The sequence below is a fragment of the Callorhinus ursinus genome, unplaced genomic scaffold (assembly GCF_003265705.2).
Source record: "Callorhinus ursinus isolate GAN/ISIS: 27379988/994484 unplaced genomic scaffold, GSC_fseal_2.0 scaffold37, whole genome shotgun sequence".
Lineage (NCBI taxonomy): Eukaryota > Metazoa > Chordata > Mammalia > Carnivora > Otariidae > Callorhinus > Callorhinus ursinus.
This window is the reverse complement of record NW_027397099.1, coordinates 11,094,747-11,110,762: the sequence shown is the minus strand read 5'-3', so window position 1 is coordinate 11,110,762 and position 16,016 is coordinate 11,094,747. Positions and strand designations below refer to the sequence as shown.

General features: G+C 42.5%; 1 protein-coding gene across 9 annotated transcripts in view; it reads right to left on the bottom strand.

The window, feature by feature from the left end:
* Window positions 1–14,077, bottom strand: part of CDH8 (cadherin 8) — a 353,942-nt gene extending 339,865 nt beyond the window's left edge. For 7 of the 9 annotated variants that reach the window (XM_073880204.1, XM_073880205.1, XM_073880201.1 and 4 more), the window contains exon 1: window positions 9,839–9,976. The gene's annotated coding sequence lies outside the window, so the exon portion shown is untranslated. Of the gene's footprint in view, window positions 1–1,550; window positions 1,668–9,838; window positions 9,977–10,663 lie in introns of those variants that run through there. The other 2 variants (XM_073880200.1, XM_073880199.1) reach the window with 2 other exon arrangements.
* Window positions 14,078–16,016: the final 1,939 nt, after the last annotated feature.

Below are 16,016 nucleotides of genomic sequence, written 5' to 3'. Positions count from 1 at the left end.
AATGAATGGAAGGAATTTTGTATAATGTCATAATACCCCCCAGCACACACACACCCATATGTACTTTATGCATGGATTGGTAAAACTGTCCCACTAACTGAACTGTTCACATGCACATACACGCTATCAGGAGGTGGTGAGACTTGGTCTTCACTCAGTGAAGGGTGCCTTGGAGAGTCTTCACTTGGAGACAGATGAGATTCTACTGTGACAATTAGAACCATACTATTTATATTGCTTGCACCTCCGCCACAGGCAGAGCTAATGTTCTCTTTGATGATCAGAAAATAGCTTTATAGGAATTCTTGAGATGCAACCAAATGTTATGTCACTGTTATCAGAATTAATAAACATTGTGAATAGTAACTCCGTATATAAACTGCTTAACTCTACGCAAGGAAGAAGAAATTGAGCAAGGTTGTAAAGCTTGGATTAAAAAAAAAAAATCAATTTATTTTTAGATTTTCCAACCACAGTATGTATGTCTGGCCAAGCAATCCACTTTATTATAATGCTGCTGCACTGATTTACACCCAGATAGTGAGATGAAGAGATTTTACAGTCTCTCTGGAATTCTTACAAGAAGTCTTTAGAATTTTCCCCTAAGAAAATATCTTCTCTTGGGTAACAGACTTGCAATCTGACTTTTCATTCATACACACATTTTAGAGATAGTTCTAATTACAGCCTGGATCTTACTCTGCTGTCCCCAACATTTTTTTAAGGTGAACTTGGTCAATTCTCAGATATGTTAAGTCATTATGCAAAAATATATTGCACTATCGATTTTGTAAATAACGTAGATTAAAGTTCCAAATGGTAAGCCACACACCGATAGGTGAAGTCTAAAATAAAAATGGGCTTTTACAGACACTTTAAGATTCAATCCAGCAGATTACTGTGGTTGACAGGAAATTATGCTTTTATTATCCACTGGGCTTAGTGGCCACAATATCTCATAGAAGCAAAAACGACACAGGACCAGAGAGTTTGTATTAAAAATGTTTCTGACCTTGAATTTAGAACCATTAGCAGGCTGCTTCAAAACAGGTAAATGCACATTGAATTCAAAGTGGTGTTTCAGGAACACAGACCGGTAGGAGATTCAGCGTGTGGCCCAAGGCAATTCACGCCAAGCCCTGGATGACTAGAACAAAACAGGCAGGGATATATTTGGGTTTTAGAGAGGGAGGATTCTTGCATATGTCCAAATACAATGCAAGAGAATTCTCTTTCCTAAAACCTTCAAAATTCCCTGACCAGATTCCCTTGTAGAGTAGGATTCTAGATTTGCTGTTGTTTTTATACACACACACACACACACACACACACACACACACACACACATACACACCACTATTCATCTCCCCATTGGCCACAGCCCTCTCGTCATTTTTCCTTGGTGTCATACCATATCCTTAATCCAGCTATTTACTTATCCAAAAGCATTTATCATTTGCTTATTTTGCCACCCAGAATATCCGCCAAATCCATTCTGCTCTGTTACTGACACACCACTTTTTCTTTAAAGTTCCACAATTATTGGTTACCTTCGCAAAAATAAACACCTTCTGCTTTCCCAAGGGGTCAGAATTTGTTCTTCACATGGAAGCTGTTCTATTTGTTATGGAAATTTCAGCATGGAATGACTAGGTCTGCGAGGAAGGCAAGGCCAAAATAAGGCCACTTTTCTAGTGTTACAGACCCAGGCCTTTATTTATAAAAACTTTCTTGAAATCATGAAATTAAGATTTAGAAGATATGATTCTACTCTGACAGACTCTCTTAAAGCAGAACTGTACTGAGATCATCTCAATAAGATAAACAGAAATCCCACGCATCCCTTGTTGATTACAGACACAGTAATGCCAAAGTGATTTTTCAGGACTAACCTAAATCCCTCCTTCTTCATTTGAAAGCCACATCCTCTGCTGTCTTTAAATCATCTGCTCAAACTTAACAGAGACTGAAGGAGTGAAAACAATGTGCTTGCCCTTTGTTGGAAGACGTCATTGGAAGAGGTCATTATGAGGATGTGACCACCAATGGATCAGAGAACTGGCCCAGGGGTTCAAAGACTTCTTATCTGCTCCCCTGTCCTTGGAATTACATTCTACCCACTGTCCCCTCACTTGGAGTCACTTCAAGAACTCAGCCTTGAGGGAATAAGGTATTGTTGAGACCATCTGGACTGAATACATGACTGAACCCCATGGAGACCTCTATATAACATCTTAAGATTCGGGGCGCCTGGGTGACTCAGTCGGTTAAGCGTCCACCTTCAGCCCAGGTCATGATCCCAGGGTTCTGGGATCAAGTCCCACATCGGGCTCCCTGCTCAGTGGGGCGTCTGCTTCTCCCTTTCCCTCTGCCTCTCCCCCTGCTCATGCTGTCAGATAAATAAATAAAATCTTTAAAAAATAAAATAAAATAAAATCTTAAGATTTTAGCAGGGAGGTGTGGAGATCTACTCATCTTTTGACCACCTGAGAGAAAGCCTCATATGAGTTCCCTTGCGTATTAAAACTGCCACCTACCAGTCAGGAGTGTTCTGACTTTCTTTGGTCACTCCTTGCCCTCTGTGTACAGGGGCCAGTTTCAGAGTTCATTCTAGGAACTCCCAAGGTTGTGAACCAAGACCCTTTAAATCACAGTAACCAACAGAAATCAACCTTATCCTTGCCAATTAGTAAGAGAGCTGAACGAGGGAAGCTCTAAGACAGTGGTTGAAAACACTGAGTGTGGAGTCAGAAGTAATTTGAATCACTGTTCAATCACTCATAAACTATGGGGAAATGTATCTCAATTGTGGCCAATGAGGGAACTGATGCTCTGTGTTTCATACTCTAACTTGAGGGATTGTGGAAAAATTAAATAAGGTATATAAAACTCTATCAATGTAGCAATACCTACCATTTATTGAATATTCCATGTGCTTTACAAAGACTCAATTAAAAAAAAACTTTATTTCAATTTTTTACTGTGTACATCACTGGGGAAAATCCTAGCATTCTATTTAGATAGGTAAATAAAAGAATTTCCAATTCTTCTTTAAAAAAAAATTAAAGGAACCATGTTGGGTATGAATTAAACATTTTATAAACAGTTTTTCCCTACCCATTGCTAACACACAATTAATGACTTCAAGTAGTTTTATTAAGCTTCTACAGGGCAATATTTTTAGCCCCTTCCCAAAAGCCAACCATGTCTTCTCTTTCCATTGAACACACGGCATTGCCTTCACTATTTTCTGCTGAGAGGACAATGCATAGGCATTAAACATCCACATGGAACCTATTCACTTGGTAACCACTCAATGAAAAACATGGCCAGCTACATCATACTATACAATTGCACTACAACCCAATTTTAACCACTCCGTGACAAACATTTCATTGGCCAGGTCCCTTTACAAAAAAAAAAAAAAAAAAATTCTGTTTCATTTCATAATCATCTACCTTCTTATGAGAATGGCCCAAGTAGGGAGTCCCTACTAACTCAAAGATGAGGCCAAAATGATTTCTAAACACTATTAAGAAATTTGCTGAGTGAAGATAATGCTAAGCAGAGACTGGGTTCAGGTAGTGTCTTCTCCCAAAAGTATTCGACAAATGTTTTCCATTTATTTCAGTAAATTTTAGCACGACTGATGATGGCTAAAAATCAGAAGCTCTCCCTTCTTGCTTACATAATGTGGAAATGGTTAAAATCAGTTATATCACATAACCAAGATTACAGAATCTGTAATACTGAAACTGAAACGCATCCAAGTATCCCCGCATGATAAGTCAAGATTCTGCCAATTAGATTATACTGTATAGTAATCACCCTTACAAATGCACCTTACTGTCATTCTTCCATGTTTCAAAGACTTTATAGCTTAAGAACCACCCACTGACAGAATTACCATGAACTATGGACACAGATGATGGATGGGTAGAAAGATAGCAAGCAATCATTTGACAAAAATAATATTGAGATATAAAGCAGGATGCAAAGGTCATGGAAATTAAAGTGCTTATATGGACTGTGAGTATACTATCTTCAGTATACTCTCCTATATAGTACACTAAGTACACTATCTTTACCTACATTTTAGTGAAATTCAAAAATAAGACAAACCTAAGTATGTCTTAGCATTCTAATCAAAATAGGTACAAATTAATTTTTTCATATTTTTGAGCATCCCCAATATGAAAATGGAAATACCTGAACACAGAAAATTAAATTCTGTTTGTCAAGCTGAAATAGCAATAGAGAAATAAGGAAGGCAATGTGTCCTTGTAATTTTTATATCAAATTCTGGAGAAGAGTTGGCATGCATAAGAAAAGCATTCCTTTATGATATTTCTACCACTCCCTCATCTACTTATTTTATGTTATTTGTGTCACATCAGGAATCAAAAAATCATATTTTATGCATTAATCTATCTAAAAAGAAGCAATGCATGGAAAATGTTATATTATAACATGTAATAGAACATGAATGTACAGTAACATTCACTTAATGACATATATAGAATAAGATTCCACTTACTATTCCTTTGCAATATATTCAACACACTTAAAATATGAATAAATACATCCACAGAAAGACCTTATCATGGAAAATACATTCTTTTCCTGTGTGTACATGTGAGTGCCAGGTATCCTGCTAGTAACTCATCACAGAGAAGTACAGAATTGTCTTCTAAGGTGTTCAGACTTGCAGTTCACATGAGGTTAATATGAACTGTTCCATTCGAATATAAAATATACCAAAGAGAGGCAAAAAAGGGAGAGAGAGGGGAGCAAAGAAGGGAAAGTTCTTCCCTCAGTTATTTTATATATCTCCAGCAAGGTGAAGGTATGGACACTGAGTTACACATGTGACACTTCCATAATTTAGAGTACTTTCCCCAATAAAACACAACTTTGCATCCCACACAATTTAATAGCCTTCCTGATGTAAGTCTGGTCTTAGAGGCATTCTCCTTTTTACAAAGCTGAATTATGCTTTTATGTTCCCATATCATTTAACAAATGACTTTAAGGGAGGAAAAATATGCTTTGTGGAACATGAAAAAATGGATTAAAAAAAAGTTCTATCTAAAGATCAACTTAGGCCAATTTTTCCAATTTCTGGAGAGAAAATCAAGGTAGACAGTCACAATACCAGACTTTGGATATTATCCCACCTTAGCCTTTATTGAGAATCTCCTAGTAAAGGGAGAGAGGGCTGTCTTTGCTAACTGTCAATGCATTAAACAAATGTATACTGAGCACTAGCTCTGGGCTTAGCCCTCAACTAACCATCATTTCAGTATGTCTTTGGCCAAGAGGGCAGGGAAGTTTGAAGGTTCTGAACACAAGTGTTATTCTTTTACGAGGCTTTCCAAAGACATACAGAAAATCACATCTATATGTTTCTATGTACTAAAAGAACTTAAAAAACAAGACTTCTAAAGGCAACAGTGTGGATGATATTTATGATAAGGAAAAGCATATGACATTTAAAACTCAGGAAATAAAAGCGTGGGACATAATAGAGAAAGGGAACAGTACTGGTCCTAGTGCTTTGCCATGTAGTGGCACTAGAGATTTTGCTAGAGGCAGCATATGGGAGAAGCAGCTGAATGGCATCCCTTGAACTTATTTCTTTTCTGACCTTTTGAAGTTGCCAGGTTCAAATAATTTTCTCCTCATATTTATATCTGAAGCAGGTTCCAGAGGCAAGAACCAACAGTTCAGCAGAAATATATTGCTCATCACAACTTTCTATGGGAATCAAGTGAGAGAAGACTAATAGCTATTTGGTTAATTAAGCCCCACTAATTCAGATGACAGCCTTGTTCCATCAAAGTATTATTCTATTTCGCACATACACCATTATGGGATTCTGGTGAAAAAATTCCAGCCCCGCAAACATTTTTGTTTTTAAAGACACTGGTCAATATACAAATTTAAGAAGGCAGGAGGGCAAAACAAACAAAGGCAGATGAAATGGCAAAGGGAACTTGATAATCAACTCCCAGACTTGAACCATTAAATGAGTTAGCTGTCTGGGCACATTTCGAAGTTTTCTAGAAGTAAATTTTTTGTATCCGTGTGCATGTGTGTTCACATCTGTGGGTGAGTGTAGACCACACACAATACAGAGCAACGAAGACTAGCCGTGGTTTAATTCTGACACTGTGGGTGTTGTATAATATACCAAAGTTAGGAGTCTTTTCCTAAACTAAAAAAGCAAAATTAGTCCATTTCAGCTGTGAATGCAACAGTGCTGAAAACAAACAAACAAACAAAAAAACTGTGCCTTTTTCCTACTTCTCTGAATAACTTTGTAAAGCAATGTAAAATGACTGAAGCCACCATCAACAGCGTCACTGAGCACAATATTTTCAAAAGAAAGTCTTGAGACTTTAGACTACATCCATAATTAAAAGGCTACTCTGATTATGCCTGCTCCTTGATTTGTCAAACACAAAACTTTGCTGATGGACCAGAAAAGTGTGATTGGAAATAGAAAATTGAATGTCATTTTATCCCTGAAAAGCTTCTGGTTTTGCATGGAAAACTTGCTCAAATTGGGATGTTGATAAAGCCAGGGGTGTGCCACCTTGAGTAGGAAAATGAAGATTTTTTTTTTCTTAAAGCATTAATTTACTTTTAAGGTTTTCTCAACAGTTGGTGAAGTATGGAGTCTAACTTTTCTATATGTGAGTGTTCCTTTCTCCTCACCAATAAATAATGAGAGGAACCTGGAGAGCAAAAGCCTGAAGTACAATTTCTCGAATAGAATCCTTATACCTTCATTCTTTGGAGTTTCCCTGCTTTGCTCCAAAATCCGACGCTCCCTGCTAGCCAGGAGTATCGGACCTTAAATCTGTGCACAATTTACAAGGAAATGTTGTATCATGAGTATGCTCACACAACAGCCTTTACAAATACTACCTCACGTGCTCTATTCCATCCTGCTGAGCATGTTTTATGGGTTGTTTGTTTTTACACTAAGCATACCACCATTGGCTAAAGTGTGTTCAGTACTAAACTAAGGGGTTGCGATAGATGAATTGCCTACACCAGAGTTCTACCTGATGCCCCAATAAAGTTACTTTCCGGTTAAAGACCTCCTTTCCTTTAGAGTTGATATGGGTAAGGCAAGCAAATGGAGCTGCTATTCTAGTGAGGGCAGCCATAAAATTGTTTGGCAAAATTCGTAACACCTTCAAGAACTCAAAAAAATGCATCCTAGGCATCAAAAATGCAGCCAAAAAAAAAAAAATGATAAGAGGCTTGCATGGAGAGATTTACCCAACTGAAATCTCGAGAGTTTGGGGAGATCGTGTGGATTATAAAGCAGAAGTGATTTTTAATAGTAATAATAATTGGAAACACAAGATCCAGGTTGCAGGGGAGAAAGATTAAAAGTTTAAATGACAGCATTACAGCACAAATTTCAGAGAACATTAGCCAGCGTCTCTAAAATATATGGCCCATTTGTGATGGTCACAGGATACCCTGACACTCATTTGGGTAGTGTGGGGAATGGAATGAGGAAGATGAACTGCCATTGAGCAGCCCTCAACGAAGCAATCCCTGGAGTTGCTGGAGAATCTCTTCTTTGTTTTCAGAGATTTTCTCAAACTCCAAGCCCTCTTCAGAGTCCAGAAAAAAAAAAAAAATATATATATATATCTCAAAGGTGGTTTATAATCCTGTAACTGCTCCAGCATGAAATGACTATGTGATGGGGAGCTTCAAATCTGCTAAAGCAGAATTATAGAATATTATTATGAGTATTATTTAATAAGAGGGATACACCTAGAATTTCTTTCAGCCACAGAGCTCAAGGAAGTGGAAAACATGTCTGGACAGGATGATTATGTAGAACTCCCTTTAAGAGAAAAAAAAAATGTAGCCCTTAGATAACATCCTTCAAAGGTATCAGGCCTCTCGGTAAAATTTTCCGTGTGTGTGTTACACACCACACACACATACACACGCACACACACCCCAGATAAAAATCCCTGCAAAACTGGACACAGCTGATGAAAGGCAAGAGCAGGGCAGAAATTTCAGTTGTGTTTAGCCTGAAAGACAGGGCTCATTTTGCATGCAGTGAGGTACAGCGGCGAGGGTGAATGGATGGAAAATCCCACTCTCGAATCTTACATAAATATCTCTTTCCCACATAGAGTTTTCCAGTTGAAAAGCTCCCATAATGAAGCCGGAGGTGACAGCCCCGGAAGGGCTGTTAACCATTGAGATGGCTGTCGGGAGCACTTTGTTGAGGACAGGCGCTTCACAACGGCCCCAACCGACCCCAGTCCCTCCTCTCTGCTCCGCGACGGTACGCACCCCGAGAGGGCAGTGCTCTCGCAGACCTTCTCCGAAGCCCCCGCCTTCCCATTGTCAGCCCGCAAACGGTGTGAACCCAGGTGAAAGCAAGCAGCCGGCTGATCTGATTAGCAGCTTGGGCGCGCTAAGGGATTGTCGGATCGTGCCTCTTAAAGAAGAAACTCTGGTGGAATTTTCAGGAAGGCGTGGTAAAGTTGCAAGGACCTTTTCTCCCTGCCGCTTGCTTGGTTATAAGCTCTGTTCTTTAACTGGAGCTGAAGTGAGCAGCTGCCAGCCTGATTTTCCATTACGGACTAATGTGCGTTTGCAACAATCAACAATTAATGTTGTCTGATTTCCTACATTTAAGCAACCCAAGCACACAGCTGCCATCTCCGCTCGAGAAGAAGGCAAACGGCTAGCCCTAGACGAGCCGCCGGCTCAGCGCCTGCGGAGAAGGGTCAACAGTAACAAAACTTTGAGGCTTCCGCCAGATTGGGTGGGGAAAGCTTTGGTCTTGGAGAGGGAAAGCGGAGGAAACTGTGGATACCTGTTGGCATCGGCAGGTTTTCACCGTCTCCCGGCCTGGGCTGGAACCCGGGAGAAGGGGAGTAGGTCCCTTATGAACCTGTTACGCGCTGGCAGAACCGAGGCGAGAGCCCTCTTTGCCGGCAGGGAGGGCGGCCCGCCCCCCAAGTGCTCGCCGAAAGGGAGCAGGAAGATGCCAGGAAGCGCAGCCGACCGCTCTGCGGGCGCTGGGAGAGAGGGTACGGAGTTCCCGGCTCAGGGGGCCTCCGGGAGTGCAGCCTCGCGGGCTCGCCAAGGACGCCGCTTAGGGGAGTCCTGCCCGGGTTCGGGCCAGCGTCTTGGCGACTGCAGAGCCACGGGGCGGCTCGAGAGCCAGCAAGTTTGCAGCGGGCACCACGCCTCGCAAGCTAGAGCAGCCACTTGTGGGAAAGCCTCGCGCTGAGGCTCTCGCTGCTGGGTCGCGGCCCGCAGCCTCAAGGCGGGGGTCGCCCTCCCTGTCCTCGGGGGTGGGGAGGTGCAGCAAAGGGGCACCCGGCCCCTTCGCCTCCTTTCCTCTCGGGCTCGCACCCTCCTCAGCACCAGCGGCGGGTGTTTCCCATTCACCGCACGGACCCCGCAGTGAAGGCGCGCGGCTGCAGCGTCGCCTGCCTGCCTGGCGAGGCGGCGAAATCGCCAGGCGACCGCGGAGAGAGAGACCGGCAGGAAAACTAAAGAGGCACAGCCTGCTTGCTACTCCCCAGGATCTACTGTCAAGAGCAGTTTGCCAAATCCTCAGGCAGAGCCCGGAGGTGGCCCCGTCGGCTGTGCAGATCAAGAAAGAAGACGCAGCCCAGCCCCACGCCTGAGTTAGGAACCCGCGTCCACCATGGGGGGCGGGGGGGAGGAGAGACGCGCAAGGTGTCCGAAGGGGTATGGGGATTCTTAAAGGAAACGTTCGTTTCTGCGTTCTCGGGGCTTGGAGGAAAACGGGAGGCAAAGGGGGACCACTTACTCTTGAGGGGCTCCGCGCTGGGGAATGTCAAGCCTCCCGGTTCACAAACGGCTGCAGGTGCTCGGGGTCGGCTCCCGAGAGCGGCGAGCACCCAGCGGTTCCCGCGCGCTGGGCAGCCGCCTCCGGATTCCGTTCATGCCTCTCGGAGCTGCCGGGCTCGGTGTGGAGACGCGGGTCCGGCGCGCTGGGCTCTGCGTGTCCGCAGCCCGAAGTGCAGCGAGCGGGTGGGTGCGCGGGACCGTCTGTGCACAGACCGGCGACAGCGGAGGAGATTTGAGGAGGTTCCGAATAATCCGCTAATTCTGGGCTGAGCACTCCGGCATGCAAGCCCGCCTGCCTGCCAAATGTAACTGTGAAGTGATGTGGAAAAGTGAGCCGGGTGCCTCCCCTGACGGATCTCATTGGGCAGAGCGCAGAGGCAGGTCTACCACTTGGAAATTCATGTAAGCAGTCCCCCTCCCCACCCCCTCCCTGCCTTCCCCCTCGGCTGTCGCGCGCTCGCTCGCTCTTCCCCGCTCCAAGTGGGCGCCCAACTTTTCGCTCCTGGCTCCCGGGCACGCCTCGCGCGTCTCCGCCGCCAGAGCCCCGGCTGAAGATGCGCCCTTCCGTGCCGTGCGCGCAGCCCGCGGAGGGCCAAGCTCCGGGAGAAGAGAGCTGGCAGATGATAAAGGCATGCGGAGGAGGTGCCCGCGAGCTTCCCCTCCCGAGTCTCACCTGAGCCCGGGGGCTTAGCGTTGCCTTGAAAAGCGTCTTAATGACCCACAGCCGTTTTCCGTGGGCGGAAGAGGAAGCGGCAGGGCCAAGGGGTGCGCGTGGGCAGCTTACCTCGTAATTCCAAGAGCCTCTTGCGGACAGAGTGGGGTGCTCATCAGACCGCTGCCTACTACTCAGACGCTACGATTTAGAGGTGGCGTGTCGTGGTCTTGTAGGTGGAGCACATTCCTAGCGTCCCTTTGCTTCTACTCCTTTAGGGAAATGGGATCCGGGAGGGCACAGGGCAGCCAGGAGGGGCGCGCAGTAAGAAGGCATGAAAAGAACAGCAGAACTTGCTTGGGAAATAAAGGGAGCGACTGCTACGTCTTCTCAGTGTGCCCTGGCCTCCAGATCTGCTCGCAGGCACCATTTTTTGCAGTTCCTCTGCCTCCACCAAGGGATGCCCTGTGTGTGGCCCCTTCAAGTCCTCTGATGGACTCCACACAGGTCTTGAGAAATGGCTACTTTAGAGCCAGTACAGGAAGGAGGGATCATAAATTAGGAGGTCCGGGTTTGTTTTCTTTTCTCACCTCCAAGGCTAACACATAGCAATATTCAGCCACTGTGATAATCTTTTGATAAAATTAGTGAAAAATAAGATGAACTAATCCTTATTTTTTGTTTAACTCTCTTCCACAGGCCACCCTGATTTAGTCCATGCCCTGTGCACCAGAGGTGAGCTCTGAGGAAAGGTTTTACTATCTGGGGATGGAACAGAAACAGAAGGGGGATAGGGGACAGAGAACCAGACGCAAGGTCTGTAGAGCTTGTACGGACTCAAATTAATGAAACAGAGTGAACAGAATGAAAAAATAGGCACAATAAGTTTATGTTTTATGCAGATTTGACATTTGTGTATATGTGTTGCATCTAACATTGTGAAATGTTTAAAAGAATATTGACTATAGGTCTCTTATCTGTTTCACATTCTAACTTATTATATGAAAAAAAAAAACCTTAGTGAATTATTTCAGAGAGGGAGAGGTGAAGAGAACCAATAGGTATCCCTCCCACCTCCTGAACCCACCCCGCCTCTCCCGCGTGCACACACCCAAGACAGTTAGGAAGTAACTGTCCCTTCTCTCAGATTGTGTCTGCTTGCAGGGAATTCAGGAGTTCTTGGAAAAAACCACAATCAAATTATAACTGCTGCTAGACCAGGAAGTCCCAAGTGGACAAAGAAATAGATATTTGGGGTTGTGCTTAATTTTAAGACATTCACTTTCAGTCTGAACAAACGATCCACACCTTTCCTTGGGATACTTTATTAAATTTATGAGAACTAAAGAAGTTTTGTGTTACTGAAGGCTGGAAATCATCCCAAGTAACAGACTCCTCTCACAACAAAGCCAGAATGGTAGACATAGACAATATCCCCAAATCTCATTTTCTTTCAGGAAAACAACAGCAGCGGCTATTTCGACAAAGGGAAGAGAGTGAGAATCCAGTGGTTTTCGGTACCATGGGTTCGCATGAGTTTGTTTTGCCTCGCCTTACCTACATGTATGGAGCAGCTCTCTACATTGTCTTCATTGAATTTTGGCGACTAGAATTCAAGGTAGCCCTCCCTACACGTGCTGATCTGTGCTCAGAGCACTGCAATAGGAATTTCCTAATAATTTTCTCCTAGTTCTTAGGAGAGGTCTGCGTGATTAAGCAGTGTGAAAGAGGATTAGGATAATGTTAAAAAAGCCCTATAAGGATATTTCTAAAATAATCAGGGATGCTGAAAGACAAGGCATTTGCCTCTTTAACAATTCCACCCACACTTAATAGGATGCAGTGTAATGTCACAATGGTGAGAGCCTAACTCCTTAAGAAAGTGTTTTCTTTTCAACATCCTTTCCAGGGTTACAGCCTTCCAGCAAGAAGAGGACTGTGCTACATAGGCTTTTTAGAATGGCGACTGAAATTGCATGTGCTGTGAAGCATTGCAGGGGAGGAAGGGTGAGGAATTACTTGATAGGGCAGGAGTATAATCAGAGGAGTTGGGGCATGTGGGTGGGTGGGTGGGGATTGCATTCAGAATCACCTTGGCTGACTGAGGCTCAGAGTGAGATGAGGCAGGATGTCTCCAGCCTGGGTTTCTATGACAGGCAGACAAGGACTCTACTGCAGTTGAATGACATGGAGAGAAACTCAATGTTTCTTTTTCACCACGGGTAGACCTTGTGTTATAATTGTGACTAAAGGAGACAGTAAACCAAGTGACTGGTTAGTTGGACAGTGAAGAACCAGCCAGCTTATAGGAAGCAGAGCCCTGGCAGGAGATGGGAAAAATAGGGAGACTCGACCTTCCCTCACTGGAGCAGGAAATGGTAGAATGGAACATACCTATTAGTTGCTGCCTTAAAATGGAAACTTTTGTTCTTCTCACTCTTTAGTACATAATTAAAAACTGAAATAAACTGGAAGAAAAACACAAAAACAGGTGTTTACCATAGAATCGTGAGAATTTGCAGGTTTCTTGGCTTGCTTTTAAACTTAGATTAATTAATGAATTTGTGGACTTCCTCCTCGTGGTGGGGTTGAGAAGTGTGGATTCCATGAATGAAAATATTTCACAGTATAATTCCTGCCTGGAGTATTTAAAATAAAATTTTAAATAAAAACTTAAAAAATCTGAAATATGAAGAAGGCCAAAACATAAATGTTATACCAATTAATATGTAATATTTTCCAGGAATGCAGAGTTCTTTTCCCAGATTTAAGAAATCTGAAAACTGGGGGGGGCGGGGGGATGGGTTAGCCTGGTGATGGGTATTAAAGAGAGCACATTCTGCGTGGAGCACTGGGTGTTATGCACAAGCAATGAATCATGGAACACTACATCAAAAACTAATGATGTAATGTATGGTGATTAACATAACAATAAAAATTATTAAAAAAAAGAAATCTGAAAACTACCATGTCCTTTTTTTTTTTTTTTTGGAGGGCGGGGGTTGTAATAAATAATATATAGCAACTGTGGCATTAGGCAAAAGAAACTGTGAAATCTTATTTTGAATTCTGATATTGGAGTATAAATCGTAAGAATGAAAAAAATTAAGGCAGTTTTAAGAAGTTTGTAAATGTTTAAGTAAATTTAGGAAAGTTTTTCTTCAAGAGTTTGTTTTAAATCATCCTCTTTACTAAAATCATGAAAAGATGTGATTAGTGCTCAAATTAAGTGAATGTGAGCAATTACAGTGGTTCTCACACTGATCTCTGGACCAGATACTGCCTCCCCATCCTCAGAGTCTTGTTAGAAATGCAAATTCTCATACCCTGAATCTGGGCGGGGCTCAGCAATCTGGGTTTTAACAAACGCTCCAGGGGATTCTGTTGCTTGCTATATTTTGAGAACCACTGCCTTAGGCTATTCCTCTCTCAGGTGATATATATAAAAATGAGAAGAATAAAAATAAAGTGGTGTATTGTATGAATACTTATTGTTTTTGTCCTGGAATATTCTAAGACAGAATACTATCTTAAAAAATAAAGAAAAGGGAAACTGCATGCATACTAAATCATGTGATTCCTTCACCAGTGTTTATTACAGGATCTGAAAAACTAGACTGATTTCTTTAGAAGTGTTGATGGATTTGTGGCGTCAAATCCTCATTGAGCTTGCTATTCAGACGTGTGTGATGCTCTGTTTCTTGACTCCTGGTTTTAGCTGCCCTGAAATTAGGCCTGGATCTCTTAATATTGACTGTAATTACTAATCTTGAGCTTGCCATTATATTTTCAGTAAATGGAGGTGTAAACACTTTCTGAAAACCACATCTGTGCTGAGAGCATTCTGGAGAAGGTTTTCAAAATGGCATTATCTCCCATCTTCCCAGGTGCTAGAAAAGAGATAAGCTCCAATTCAGCTTCTGCACAGAAACCAAGGGTTGAGGAGGCATTAGATAGATTTAAGGCAACTGGTACAAAGCTATCAAATAAGCCAGCCCGGGTTTTGTAGATGATACACTTAGCATTTTTGGTTTGATTTTGTTGTGTTGTGTTTTCATTTTTGTTTTCTGAAACAGAGCAACCACTGGATTGAGACTCCAGACCCCTTTTGTTAAAGTGGAGCCATGAAGAGGGAAAAAAAAAAAAAATCACATTGTGTTTTTAGAAAAAGAAGAAATGGAAAAGAGCTTTCTCCCCACCTCCATGGGGTAACACTTGTTTGGCGTATCAGTTTGTATTCTCTATTAAAATATGATAGTTAAATTTAATTGATCTTAAGACTGGTTTAGATTACCATCTTTCGCAATTTGCACACTTAACGCTAATGTATCATGACACCTCTATACAGGGATGCAGGAGTATGGAGGGGGACACATTAGCATCTCTTCTTATGCCTAAAATGGAGTTTATAGTTCTGATCAGTTGTTACCAAGTTAGGTATTAGAGAGAAGAATGTTATATATACATTTGGCAAATGTTCTAAGAAGTTGAAAGGAAATTACATGACTAAGGATATGAATGGAATTTCTTGATGAGTCCCAGCCTCATAGTGCTATCTAAGGATTTCTGTTGTTGTTGTTGTTGTTCGTTCATCAGAGATAGGCTGCCATGTAGAGAACAAGAAGCCCTGCTTTTAGGTTGCCAGCTCCGGCTTGCAAAGGCAACCGGTCCTGTTAGAGCGACGTTGAGACTTTTTTTCCTTCTGCCTCAAGTGCCCTCTAGCGTGCAATATCTGCGCAGGTTGCTATGTAGAAGGAAGTGGAAAGAGAAAGAAAAAGAAATATTCTACCAATTGCTTTCCTAATTCCTTCATTGCTCTGCTTGCCCTTTTCTCCTTCCTCCAAGGGGTCATATCTACCAAAGTGTTTGGCAAAACAAAAAAGGTACTGTTGCTTTTGCACGAAAAACAAATCACTCATTTACTAAACCGGGAAACAAACGCTAATCCTTTCTCAGGGGTCTCTTTTGAACATTCATCATAATTTTCCAGAAGTCTCATACACTGTAGTAATCAGGCAAATAAAAGAAGGTAAGTTGCTCCCTAGGAAGAAATTCCGTTTTGTTCCTAACTCACTGCAGCCTGGCTCTAAGATATGTGATGCAAATTGATTAACCTCTCCATGGGTTTTCAGTTTGTGTCTCCATAAAAGTGCATAATACTTCTTTCTTGCCTCAGGGGGGTGGTATGAGGCCTAATTGAGGTTTATAAAACAATTTCAGTTCCTCAGATACAATTTGATATACAGTTGAACCCGCCTTTTATCTCACATCTACTAATAGGGTTTCAAATTCTCTTTGGTCGTCCAGAGGGAAACTGTGATCAGGATCTGTATTTTCATAAACATGTCGTTAAAACAACTCTATTGTAAATAGTGGCTTTGCTCAAGAGACTTGGAATGGTAGGAAATGGGAAAGAATATTTGGAGAAGAAAAATATACTTGCTTTTGCAAACATGCCTGTGTGTGAATAAATACAGCTAAGTGG